Consider the following 12873-nt stretch of genomic DNA (forward strand, 5'->3'; position numbering starts at 1 on the left):
GTAGCGGGTAGCGGGTTTTAATAAGGGTGAAGTAGTTGACACAAGCTTGCGGCTGAACGCAATTAGACCGGATATCGATCGTGGCGTAACGATAAATTAAAGTCTTTTGTCATTCGCTAATGTATCAATAAGTTGGTTACGTCATTAAAGTAACCCGCGCAATTTGATTGTCATGTGGTCCTACGTTATATATGTATATGTATATACATACATACATACATACATATACATATATCGATTTCTGATTTGCTCCGCTCGAGTGCATATTCATCTCGCGACGGACAGATTTTCTTTAAAAGTGGCACGAAAATATATCAAATATTGAATCCTTTTCTAAAACGGACACGTCTTGACGTATACGACTAAAAAATTTATCAAGTCGTTCAAGATTTACTAATGTCTGAACGAACGAGGTTTACTTTCCGAATTCCCAATCAGCTTTGCAGTCACATTAATCAATATATATGATACAAACATGCGATAAATGTGCATTTTAACTTTTTACGTGTATCCAATAGATATTACTCTGATGTAAAATCTTTACATTTTTCACATTGAGTGCTTTTTAAAGGTTACATACTGAACTATGACACGTGAACTTTACGTCGGGGTAGGAGAGGATTAAGAGGGCGGGGGACGAATTCACACGTATCGAGTTACAATCGCTATTAAAATTTCATACGCGTTTTAGATTCTAGCTAGTACATGATAGCACCGATATAGGGTAAATACCGTGGAATGCACCTATCGGACATAAACATTGGAAACGGGAAACGCATTCCTCCCGGAGCAAAATCGATGGGAATCGTGTTTGATCCGAAATTATTGCGGAGATTGAAGTTGTCGAGAATATGCCAAGGATATTCGAAGGAATTGAATTAATTTTCGAATAGCGACAAATCGTTAAATCGCGCCACTCTCTCTATCTCGTGATATTGGGTTTTAACCCCGGGTCGAAACTAAAATGGAAAATACTTCGTTATTACTTTCTACGCTCGTTCTTGGCTCGTTCGAGTAATCGAGCGATTGAAAGAGAAGCAAAGAGAACTTTAACGTCTTAAAGAAAAAGTACGATTAATATATTATAATTTATAACAATTACTCTTTAACGTGTCGTCTTAAAGAAAAAATACGATTTATATATTATATAGTTTATATCAATTATTCTTTATCTCGTTTATTCTCCATTTGTTTTTTTTTTTCGCCAAAATAATTAAAAAGATTTATAATCAAAAGTCAAAATACTCTGATTATCCTATAACAGTTCTGTAACATTATTTGTATACGATATTCTATATTCAAACATTAATTAAACAAGCGAGCAATTTCCTGTCATGAAGCTAATAAACTTCTAACAAAACATTTTAAACACGTGACATCTATAACAAGCTTATTTCCAAGAACTCTATTTTAAAATCAAATTTATAATTATTTTATGAACAAAAAAATGAAGTCAAAGTTGAAGAACACAAAATATGATAAGTTTTTCATCTATAAATCTCATGACAGACTAAAATCAAAAACTTTTACTTGTATATAATAATTTTATCTTTATCACTAAATTTATATTTGTCTAATGTAATTAATAATTATTTAATAAATTATTTAAATAATTAATTAATCATCTTTTTATACAAAACAGTATTTGTAAGTAAGAATTAAATAACAAAATACATTTTAAACATTCAACATATCCATAACAAGCTTATTTATAAGCACTCTATTTTAAAATCAAATTTAGAATTATTTTATGATAAAAAATAATGTTGAGGAATTTTTGATAACAAAATGATCACGAAAATCTCATGATAAAAGCTAAAAACCAAAATTGTGTCTTTACTAATTTTATTCTTATCACTGAATGTATTTATCTGATGTAATTAATAATTATTTAATAAATAAGCTAACTAAATAATTAATAATTAATAATTCTTTTGATACGAAACAATATTTGTAGGCAAGAGTTAAATAACAAAATACATTTTAAACATGCGACATTCATATATAATAAGCTTATTTACAAGCACTCTACTTAAAAATTAAATTTATAATAATTTTATGATAAAAAAAGTGAAGTCAAAATTAAAGAATTTTTGATAACACAAAATAATATTTCTTTCATTTTAAAATCTCATAACAAATTAAAACCAAAATTTTTTTGTTTACCTTATCACTGGATATTGTCTGATGTAATTAATAATTATTTAATAAGTAATCTAAATAATTATTAACAATTAATAATTCTTTCGATACCAGACAGTATTCGCAAGCAAGAGTTAAACAACAAAATACAATAGTTTGTATCGATTCCTCTCTGCAGCTCTCGACTTTCCACTTTCACATAGAGACTCACTCGCATAAATTGGGCAGGGTTGGACAAGATAAGAGCGAAATTTCTACTTTGCGACATCTTCCAACAATTGGAGAAGTTACATCATACTGTCCAAGTCTCGATGAAATTTCTCATCAAGGTTTCTATCTACGTCTCAACGTTACTTCTTCGATCATTCCTCGTCGTGAAGTTAACTTTCGACAACATCGCAAAAGGAAAGCACAAATAAAGACATACACGACAAAACAGACGCTTATGAGAAATATGAATATCGTTGGAAATGACAATTGTGCATTATTCTAATTGTAAGTATTGTATACTATGGTTTATTATCGAATATACGATCGATTAAAGCATTTTCATTTGACTTATTGTTAGATCCATTTAAATGAAATTCTAATTGTAAGATAATCCATTTATACAGTTTTGCAAAGGCGGAGAGACATGGCTTAAATTTAGATATATTTGCAGAATTTAAATCTGAATTACAGATGTGTTATAACAAGTTGACTGTTGTTACACTGTTTTGCAATTAATAAGATTATAAAAGATTAATAAGATTTTAATAAATTTACAGTTATCTTCATAGAAAATGGAAACAACGCGCAGACAATAAATCGGATTTAAATTTAAGATGTACACACAAAAACTTTGAGTAAATAATATGATAATAAAGTATCACAATTTGTCAGAAACTCTTCTAAATAGAACAATGCGCTCGAATTTACGTGAATTTATGAATAGACAAATACTGCAATTTATTTTAATTGTAAAATCTTCAGAATATTTGAGTTAATATTTAATTTGATCAAACCTTCTCCTTTAATATGGAAATATTTATTTCTGCTTCATTTTTGGTAACAATTCTGTTTTTTAAATTTGCAATACAATAATAAAATATTATAATATTCTTCTGTTATCTAAAATAGTACATACATTTAAAAAAAAATAAAAATAGTAATAGAAAAATGAAAACATTAAAAAGCACTGATATTAAATAAATAAAAATATATTTTCATTGTTTTTTCTTTATCTCTAAAATTAAAACTCTTCATTTTTTTGCATTATTTGATTAATAATTAACAATATAACTTGTTACAGCATCTACATTTACTTAGCTAACAGAAACTAATTATTTTAAGAAAAAATACTTTGTAATAAATTTAGATAAAATCGAAATCTATTTTAAGTTTACGACGTCTTATAAAATAATAAAAAAAAAGCAAAATCATCCTCTCTCGCGTCTGGCAAACTAAAAAGGAAAGAAGCAAACAGCGTAATGCATTATTCTAATTAATTGATGTTTACGAGTTTATAATTGTCAATCAAAGGTGACACGTAAATATTTTCGCACGATAAAAGCATTAATTAACCGGAGATTAAACTGGCAGAAGCTGCACTCTGTCAATCACAGATTATTTTCTAACCGGCGCAATTTGCGAGAAAGAAAGAGAGAGATGCACATTTTTTTCTAATAATAGAAAATAGGTTCGCTAAAATTAATTTCCATATTTACACGCGTGTTCGGATCATAGTTTTACCCGGAAATCCGGTAATTGACAGGCTACGCGTTACTGCACAAGTGCACAAACCGCAACCGCGCGCGCGTGAATGCAGTTGCTGCTAAAATTAATAAACACGAAAATAATTATGATCCTGGAAAGGAGAGGGAGGGTGTGTTTATCGCGTGGCATGCTTGACGAATGAATCGAAATGAAATTTGCAACGGACCCTAGCCCCGTAACAGTAATACGATACGAACTAACAAAAATTGATCCTCACGTTCAATTACGAGGTTAATTACTTCTGCCAGACAACAATATTGATCAATCAATGTATGCGCATCAGACCACGTGGAGGTGCATATGCACGCACGCAAGGGATATAAATTGCACTTGGATGTTAATCTTTGCGTTTTACACTACTATTTGATGTGAATTTCTTTTTTTTTTTTTTCGCGGATTAATTCGCTCGATGTCACAATCGCGACCGATTACTAATTATAAACCGCTTAATTATATAATTAATGTTTCGCTTTATTGCACCCAATAATGAAATGTACAATCTAATATGCGCGGATCATAATCGTTAATTATTGCGAGAATTAGTCGATGCAATTTCGCAATTCAAATATCCATTTGCATTTGGATAAAATAATTTGCATAAAAAGAGAATATCTTTCTAATATTACAAAATTGTATAGCATATATCGATTCGATTTCTATAGTAAATAACTTTTTGTAATCTACAATATAAATGTCATAACTTCTTGAAAAAAAAGATAGGTGAATTTGAGCGAGAAAATTATTATTTGAAAAGTTGCTTGAAGAAATAAAGTTTTATAGAATTTGTATAATATAACATTTTTCTTCTTTCTCTAATGTACTAGAAAAGAATATATTTTAGAAAACGAAACTTTATCTCCGCGTGATTCTAATATTAAATTCTTAATATAATGATAATAATAATGAGAGGAAGAGGAAGACGGTCCTCTTAAGGAAGTTCTCAAACTAAAACAGAATCCTTTGTACAACTCAAACTCTTAAGATTCTACGCACATGAAAATTTTGTATGTGGTTATCAAACGTCGCTCGCGAACTTTAGCAATATATGCATGCGTTTCGATTCTATTTATAATCGTACGCTAAACACGGAGTTTCACGAAGGAGAAAAGGGAGAAGGAGGAAGTTTTCGGGAAATTGATCACAAGTTTTAGAATCGACAGATGTTTCTCCGTTTCAGTTTGCATGCTAAGAACATATTTATGCGAATTGAATGTATCTCTCTCTCGTTGAACTCCAGAATGGGTGTCCGTAGAATTTTATCCAGGGAGGGGACATGATTAAAATTTTTCTTATTTTTTTATTCTTTCTGAATATTTTTTAATTAAATTTATTTATTTTGCTTCCTCGTAGAGGAAGCTTTGTTTTCGTGAAAAAATTTTTTTTTCGGATTTCTATGCCAATGTGTTTAGAATGTTCCAAGACATCGAAAAATCACATTTTTACAAAATGTCTGTATGTATGTATGTATCTACAGATTTTTCAAACGTCCATAACTCAAGAACTGCTTGAGCTACAGCGCTTTAATTTTGCACACAAGTAAAGTAGTACAACACTTTTATTTACTGTAATTTTTAGAAAAATTCATAAAGTGTTTTAGATTTTAATCCAATTTTAATTTTGTTAAAAAATGGCGTGATTTTTCTAACTTCCGTAAATTTTGAGATATCGGGTTAAATTTTTTTATACAAATAGATTATCATTAAAGATTGGTTGGTATTGAATTTGGCTTGAATCGGCTAAGTGGTTCTTTTTTTATAAAATTTTGAATTTTTTAAAAAAAGGGCGTGATTGCTCTAATTTCCGTAAATTTTGAGATATCGGTTTAAATTTTTTTACACGAATAGATTATCATTAAAGGTTGGTTGGTATTGAATTTGACGAAAATCGGTAAAGGGATTTATTTTTTATGAAATTTTAAATTTTTCAAAAAATGAAAATTTTACGAAAGAAACATACGAAAGGAACATACAGAAGGAAGTACATACATACATACATACATACACACATATATATACGTGACAAAAAATGTTATTTTATATGAAACAAGTGTGCAAATTGGAAACTTGCACATTGCTTCCTCACCATTCTATTTCGCTCATTAAGCTTCCTCTATGAGGAAGTCAAAATTGAAAAACTAGCTTGCTCATAGAGAAAGATTAATGAGCGAAATAGAATGGTGAGGAAGCAATGTGCAAGTTTCCAATTTGCACACTTGTTTTAATTAATTTTTAAAGTAAAAATTTATTTTGTTATTTTTTCATATTAAATGTGCAACTAAATTTTAGTGTTTATTCAAAGGGAGAGAAAATACTTTATTTTTTCTGGAGATTCAAGACCTGGTTTGAACGTAACACAAATAGTGAGTAACAAATCTGTATGTGTTCGGCATAATAAGTGCGGAGAGAATCAAGGGATTAAGGGAGGGTAAGGGGATGTACTCTCTCTTTCTCTCTCTTTCTCTCTCAGAACTAAAGTCCACTTGACTCTGAGGAAGATCGATCCTCGGGGAGCTGAATAAATAGACGGTGTGCAACACATCGCGCGATCGTTTTATAGCCATGCTTCTCTGGAGTTTATAAATAACCGTATATATACATATGTACATGCACACAGATTGATCAAGATCTTTTCGTGAAAGCGTAATAAAATCGTTTACGGTAGCCGGGGTGAAGAGTTCAGCGAAGGAGACGAATGAAAGACAACGAAAAATTTGAATTTCGATTAGAAACTCTCTCCAACTTCATTGGCTAAACTAAACAGTTTACCGATGTACGGACTTGCCTTCTCTCTGGAAGTCGCTCCTTCTTCGCTTCGCTGATCTTTGAATAACAAATAGTACATCGCAACATCGTTTTATTGATTCACCTTCGATCTTCCGTCGTCGTCCTCGCGTGTAAACTTGATATATTTTCGAAACTTTCGAAATAGAACTTCTCTCGTCAATACATATACGCGAGATAAACATATGGCGCAATCTTAAGAAAATATATTTTATCTCTTCGATATAAGGAAACGTAAAATTATGTGCATCGTGAAAAGGGGGTTAATCTTGAAGAAACTTAAAAGGAAAAATTTTCTTCTGATGTGTTTCTGATAAATAATAATCAATTATGAACTATCGTGAATTTTATTTATTATAAATGAAATAAAATTATTTTGTGTTTTATAGGAAAGGTCTATTCATAAAGAATACACGCTGTTTTAATTACGAGTATACATATGTTTATCGAACAGGACATTGATGCAATTTTGATTGTGTGGTATGTTTGTTATTACATTATTGTGCTAAAATTAATGAGCACAAATATCAGGTAGTGATTAACGAAAATTAATATGTGGATGAATAATTATTTATTGTTGCGTTTGGCAACAACACAAATTTTCCGCTATATAAATGTGACAAAACAGTTATATTCAGTAAATTTACAATACAAATTTATATTTTAACGATATATTCAGAGAGAAAAAGAGCGAAGTAGCTGTATTTATTATATTTCTCTAAAAAAAAGCAGAAAAATTCTATAATTTATAATAATCGGTCGGCTTTAAAATTGCCAACAATGCGTGACATGATCGAAACCCATTGAAAAATGTAGTTTTTTCACAATGAAAATATCAGGAGAAATGATTTGTCGTCAAAAACGTGTATTTTTATAGAATTAAAAAAGAAAGAGATATATGTATTATTAACAATTAAATATTTACAGCACAATAATTTATATTTCTGATAATGTTTAATATAAAAATATCTCTAATTTGCAAAATATTTTATTATAGTATGCAATTTTATACATATTATAATCATATTTGTTGCAGTTATAAATTTACTCAAAAACAACTTATACCATACTTACAATTAGTTAAGTGAAAACAAACGCTTGTTTCACATTTATTTATTCCATTGAGATTTTTTATTCCATTTCAATTCAATTTAAATTTCATATTGGAAGGAGATGATATCGCATGAAAAAATGCAAATAACAAAACTTGACTAGAATAAATTAACGATTTAATAACGTGGCACAAATTAGCAAAAAGAAATGTTATTATTATACAATTTTCAAAGCGTTTTTCTCTCTTTAAATTAGTAAATTCATTTCAATAGAAAGTTATTCGCGCATCTGAAAATCGAAGTTACGTACATTCTGGCACGCTTCGATCAATCGCAAATGAGTATTTATCGGATCATTATTAATATTCCCAATTAATACGTTTTAATTTATTTTAAAAGATAAATCACATTTTTGCATATATTTTGATTTGAACATGATTTTTAATGCATACTAAAGCTGCTATTAAAATATGTGCAAGGCCACGTTTTATTTTTATATATATATATATATATATATATATATATATATATACAACGTAGGAATATTTATGCGTATCAGAATAAATTAAATATTAAATATAAATAAATTTTTATATATATTTTTATCAATTTCAGCTTCATCAGTGACGCGAGTGCAATATCTGTGTTCATATATATATAAAAAGAGAGAGAGAGAGACAGAGAGACACATGCGCGCGTGCATATACATATAATAATAAAATTCATAAAGGATATATAAGCCGACCGAATAGAATATGTAATAAATATAACCATTGAACTATCGGACCGATATACTTCAATCGAGATTTTCCATTTAAATTGCTTCGCAAATTACGCACTTTGAAACTTCAGAACTTTGAAATTCGACGATGGAATAATTTCAAACGTGCCGCGCTATATGTCGTACGCTTAAGTTGAGACGGCCGAACGATCGTTTCTCTTAAGGATCTCGTTACGTTGATAGTAAACTTACATAATGGCGACGGGAAGCATGCCGAAGACGCGCGCAGACAGAAGTAAATTGAATTTTAACTCGCATCAACTTTATTTTAAAAGGCAATATTTATCGGAAAAGTAGTTGCGAATAATCTCCTTAGCCCAGAATGCATTTCCTCCGCGCGATTGATTATTTATATATGATGAGATTGAATTTTTCTACGATTGCTCTTTATTTTCTCTATTGAAGATAAATGAAGCACAATACGTGAATTATAATTGTAATTATTATAATTATTGCAACGATATCCTGATAATTTTCATTATTTTACACATAACAAGGATCGAAACTTCAAAAAGGGAAAAGAGTGGATATCTTTTTCATATGTAAAGTAAGATGGAATAAAATAGTTAGATTTCGCCAATTGCTAGATCTTGCTAATAAATGCTATTTTTTAAATAAAATATAAAACAAATTTTCTCTTTGACACTTTTTCAACTTTTTAAAAGTCGCGGTGTTATATTATAAACCTATCTTGAGTTATCTTAAAATAAATGCTAAATTTTGTACGAATAAGATTCTGTAATTTATTTTTTAGTGGCACATTTTATTGTGTAACCTAACCAAGTCTACAAAAATTAGTACTTTTAGATTTTTGTTCGTTTTTTTTCTTTAAATATTAAATAAAGAATTTCTGAGATTTCATGATTTGCATTTAAATAAGCATTTTAATGTAAAATGCTAAAAAAATGCTTATTATAAATAATATTAAAGTTGTATTATGTCGAGTAAAAAGGATCGATAAATGTAATAGAATGGACCAATTAAAATATGCATGTGTTTTGTATTTCTTTGGAAATATATTTATTTTAATTTAAGAAATATTTTAAATTAATAATTTAATTTATTTTTTATACTTATGCTAATAAAATACCGATGATTGTTTTTTAAGAACAGAAAATAAATTTTTAGATTTATGTGGACCAGGTAAATATTTCGTTTCTTTAAATTTGTTTTTTGTTCTTAGAAAATAATCATTGGTAGTATTATATTTTATTAGCATAAATTTAAAACAATATTCTATACACAATATGCTTACCCACTTATATCTTCATAAAAACAATTTTCCTTCTTATTTTTAAAACTTTCTGGGAAAAACTTTTGACCAACTATATTTTATGTAGACATAAAAAAAGATTTTTTTATTAATCATTTAATAATATATAAAAAATTACTTATAAATTAGCAGATAAAGAATTTTACAAAACATTATTTAGATAAAAAAAAATGAAATTTTAACCTAGTCCACTTTACTCCATAGAATGATCCATTTTATCCTATAAGTGAGATAAAAGAGACCACAAAATCAAGTTTCGTGAAAAGTTTAATAAAAATTGAAATTTTATATATTTTTAAAATTCAGTATTTTAATCGTATAATGAATATTTTAAAGCGTTTTTATAAATACTTCTAAAAGTCCAAATTATTATTATTTTTTTTTAATTAATGCAAGAAATAGGGCTATTTGGCTTAAGAGATCCATCTTATTTTACTTTCTTCTACATCTAATTATTAAAAATATTATTGTTAAAACATAATTTTTTAACAATTATATTTTATATAATATTATGTTTAAATGTTTCTATTTTTAAATGTCTTCAATATTTTTGTATAATCTATATTATTTTAATAGTGAGACATTAAATTTTTATAGTTGCTATAAACAGTTGAAATAAAATGAATTCAACTTAACAACGTATGTAAAAAAAAGTATAGTAACAGTAATTAATTCTTTTGATAAACTAACTTTATACATATTTGTCAAATAATGAGTAATGAGAAAAGAGAGAAAGGTAGGAAGGGGGGACTGCAAAACCATACGATTATAATATTAAATTCACAGCTCATTTATTCTGCTAAAATCTATATTAGATATTTTCAAAATAGCGAATCTTTCCTCTCTCTCCGCACGGCAATATCAGTAAGCTGAATAATCAAAGCCCTTTAGTAGAGCATTATGTGTGCATCTAACTGGTTGAATCTGCACTATTATATGTAATGCTATGCACTTGAATACAAACACGTGCATAGTACAAGACAAACTTAAAGGAAAACATTCTAGATCCTTCTATAAACTGATTCCTTTATAAAATAAATGGACAAATTGTCCAAAAACTCCTTATATAACAAGCTTATAAATAGAAATTTTTTTATTTAGGCCTATGATACTTATATCTTTAAACAAATTACTAAATATATGATCATTTTTCGATTTTATTTGTTCTTTAAGAATTAATTTTATCCCTTTCTAAAAAAGGCATGCTAAGTCGATTCTCGCAAGTATTCTTGCTTCTTTTCTGCGATTGTGATTAACTGTCTCGATTCGCGTTGTGTGTTATATTCGTAGCATCGAGAGATTGTCATTGCGAGGATTAACAGTTCGACAGTTTGAACAAAATAAAATTAAATAAAATATGTTTTAAATAATAATATGTTATACTTTAAACTCGATTTATATTTTTGACAGTTATCAGCTGATTTCTGTCAAAAAATATTAATCGAATTTAAAGTATTATAACATATTATTTACAACATATTACTACTTTAATATTTGTAACATATTATTATTTTAAAATTTAGTTAACAAATTAACACTTTATTAATATTTTTTATAAAAATCAGCTGATTAAAGTGTTAATTTGCTAATTAAATTTTAAAATAATAATATGTAAAAAATATTAAAATAATAATATGTTGTAAATAATATATATTATAATATTTTATCTGCGATTAATATTTTTTGACAGAAATTAGCTGATAACTATCAAAAATATTAATCGAGTTTAAAGTATAAAACATATTATTATAAGTAAACATATTATTTAAAACATATTTTATTTTATTTAATTTTAAACAAACTGTCAAACTACTAACCCTAGCGATGACAGTCTCTCGATGCTACGAATATAACGCACAATGAGAATCGAGACAGACAATCAACATCGCGGAAAAGATGCAACAATACTTGCGAGAATCGACTTAAAGTGCATTTTTTAGAAAGGGATGTTATAATACTTTTAACTCAATTAATATTTTTGACAATTATCAACTGATTTCCGTCAAAAAATATTAATCGCACAGATAAGGTATTATAACATATTATTTAAAACATATGTTACTATTATATTTTAATATTTTCAACATATTATATATACCCCCATTACCGCTATAAAAATATTATAAAATAAACAATTTCTCACTTACCGATACGTGCAATAGCGGAGTTGTAGTACACAGCACATTGATCTGAAAACAAAATATTCAAATTATGTATATACATATGTGTGTGTCGAATACCTCATAAACAATGCAGTTTAGAAAAAATGTTTTATTTTGTATATAAATGTTTATACCTCACAGCTGCCCCGATGTCGCCCGATGCCTCCCCGGGCCTCCTCCTCCTCTCTTGGTCCATGGTAGCACTCACGCACTCGCGAAAATACAAATAATTACGATTGCCCGACACTTTACACGGCACTCCCGACGCGCGAAACTTTACACGGCACTCCCGACACGACGCGTGAATCGCACTGTGTATCGCAATGCTACCTGTAACAAATAAAATACATACATATTAGAATAATCTTATTATTTCGCATTATAACATACACACAATATAAATATGTAAACTAGAATTAACAATAAATATATCCACGGATCGCAACACATTCGCGCGCGCGACAACAGATTAAGTTGGGTTATGTTGGCAAGAGATTTTGCATCGAATTTTTCGCGAAATATGCGTTTCAAACAATTACGCCTACATATTAACGTTGAAATTATGATATGCGATTGATGAATATTACAATACAAAGGTTATAAATCGTTTCTAATGATTATACTTACTAATTAATCACAGCGGGACGCAGCTCCAACTGCCTGATACTCGCGGCGTTTCGGTAATGGCCGAGGCTACAAACATCGGCAACTTCACTCTAATAACGCGCGCGCGATACTATGTATATGACTTATAATATTAATAATTAATTAAAACTCGAAGGAGATTCGTTCATAAAGATATAGCTTTAGAAAGAAAAAATATTAATCGAGAATAAGGTATTATAACATATATTATTTACAACGTATTACTATTTTATAACTTTTACCATATTATTATTTTAAAATTTAATTAGCAAATTATAACATA

General features: G+C 28.4%; 2 protein-coding genes across 6 annotated transcripts in view; one reads left to right on the forward strand and one right to left on the reverse strand.

The window, feature by feature from the left end:
• LOC145944805 (neuropeptide CCHamide-2 receptor) overlaps nucleotides 1-12873 on the forward strand; it is a 51198-nt gene that overhangs the window by 25075 nt on the left and 13250 nt on the right. The window contains exon 1 of one of the 5 annotated variants that reach the window (XM_083053368.1): nucleotides 2619-2637. The exons of the other annotated variants lie outside the window; for them this stretch is intronic. The gene's annotated coding sequence lies outside the window, so the exon portion shown is untranslated. Of the gene's footprint in view, nucleotides 1-2618; nucleotides 2638-12873 lie in introns of those variants that run through there. 5 annotated transcript variants of the gene reach the window in all.
• Nucleotides 12096-12873, reverse strand: part of LOC145944327 (uncharacterized) — a 281689-nt gene continuing 280911 nt past the window's right edge. Inside the window, exon 8 of the mRNA XM_083052590.1 lies at nucleotides 12096-12275. The gene's annotated coding sequence lies outside the window, so the exon portion shown is untranslated. The remainder of the gene's footprint in view (nucleotides 12276-12873) is intronic.

This window comes from Prenolepis imparis, unplaced genomic scaffold, assembly GCF_030444845.1.
Source record: "Prenolepis imparis isolate NDT839.2.m4 unplaced genomic scaffold, iyPreImpa1.0 SCAF_13, whole genome shotgun sequence".
Lineage (NCBI taxonomy): Eukaryota > Metazoa > Arthropoda > Insecta > Hymenoptera > Formicidae > Prenolepis > Prenolepis imparis.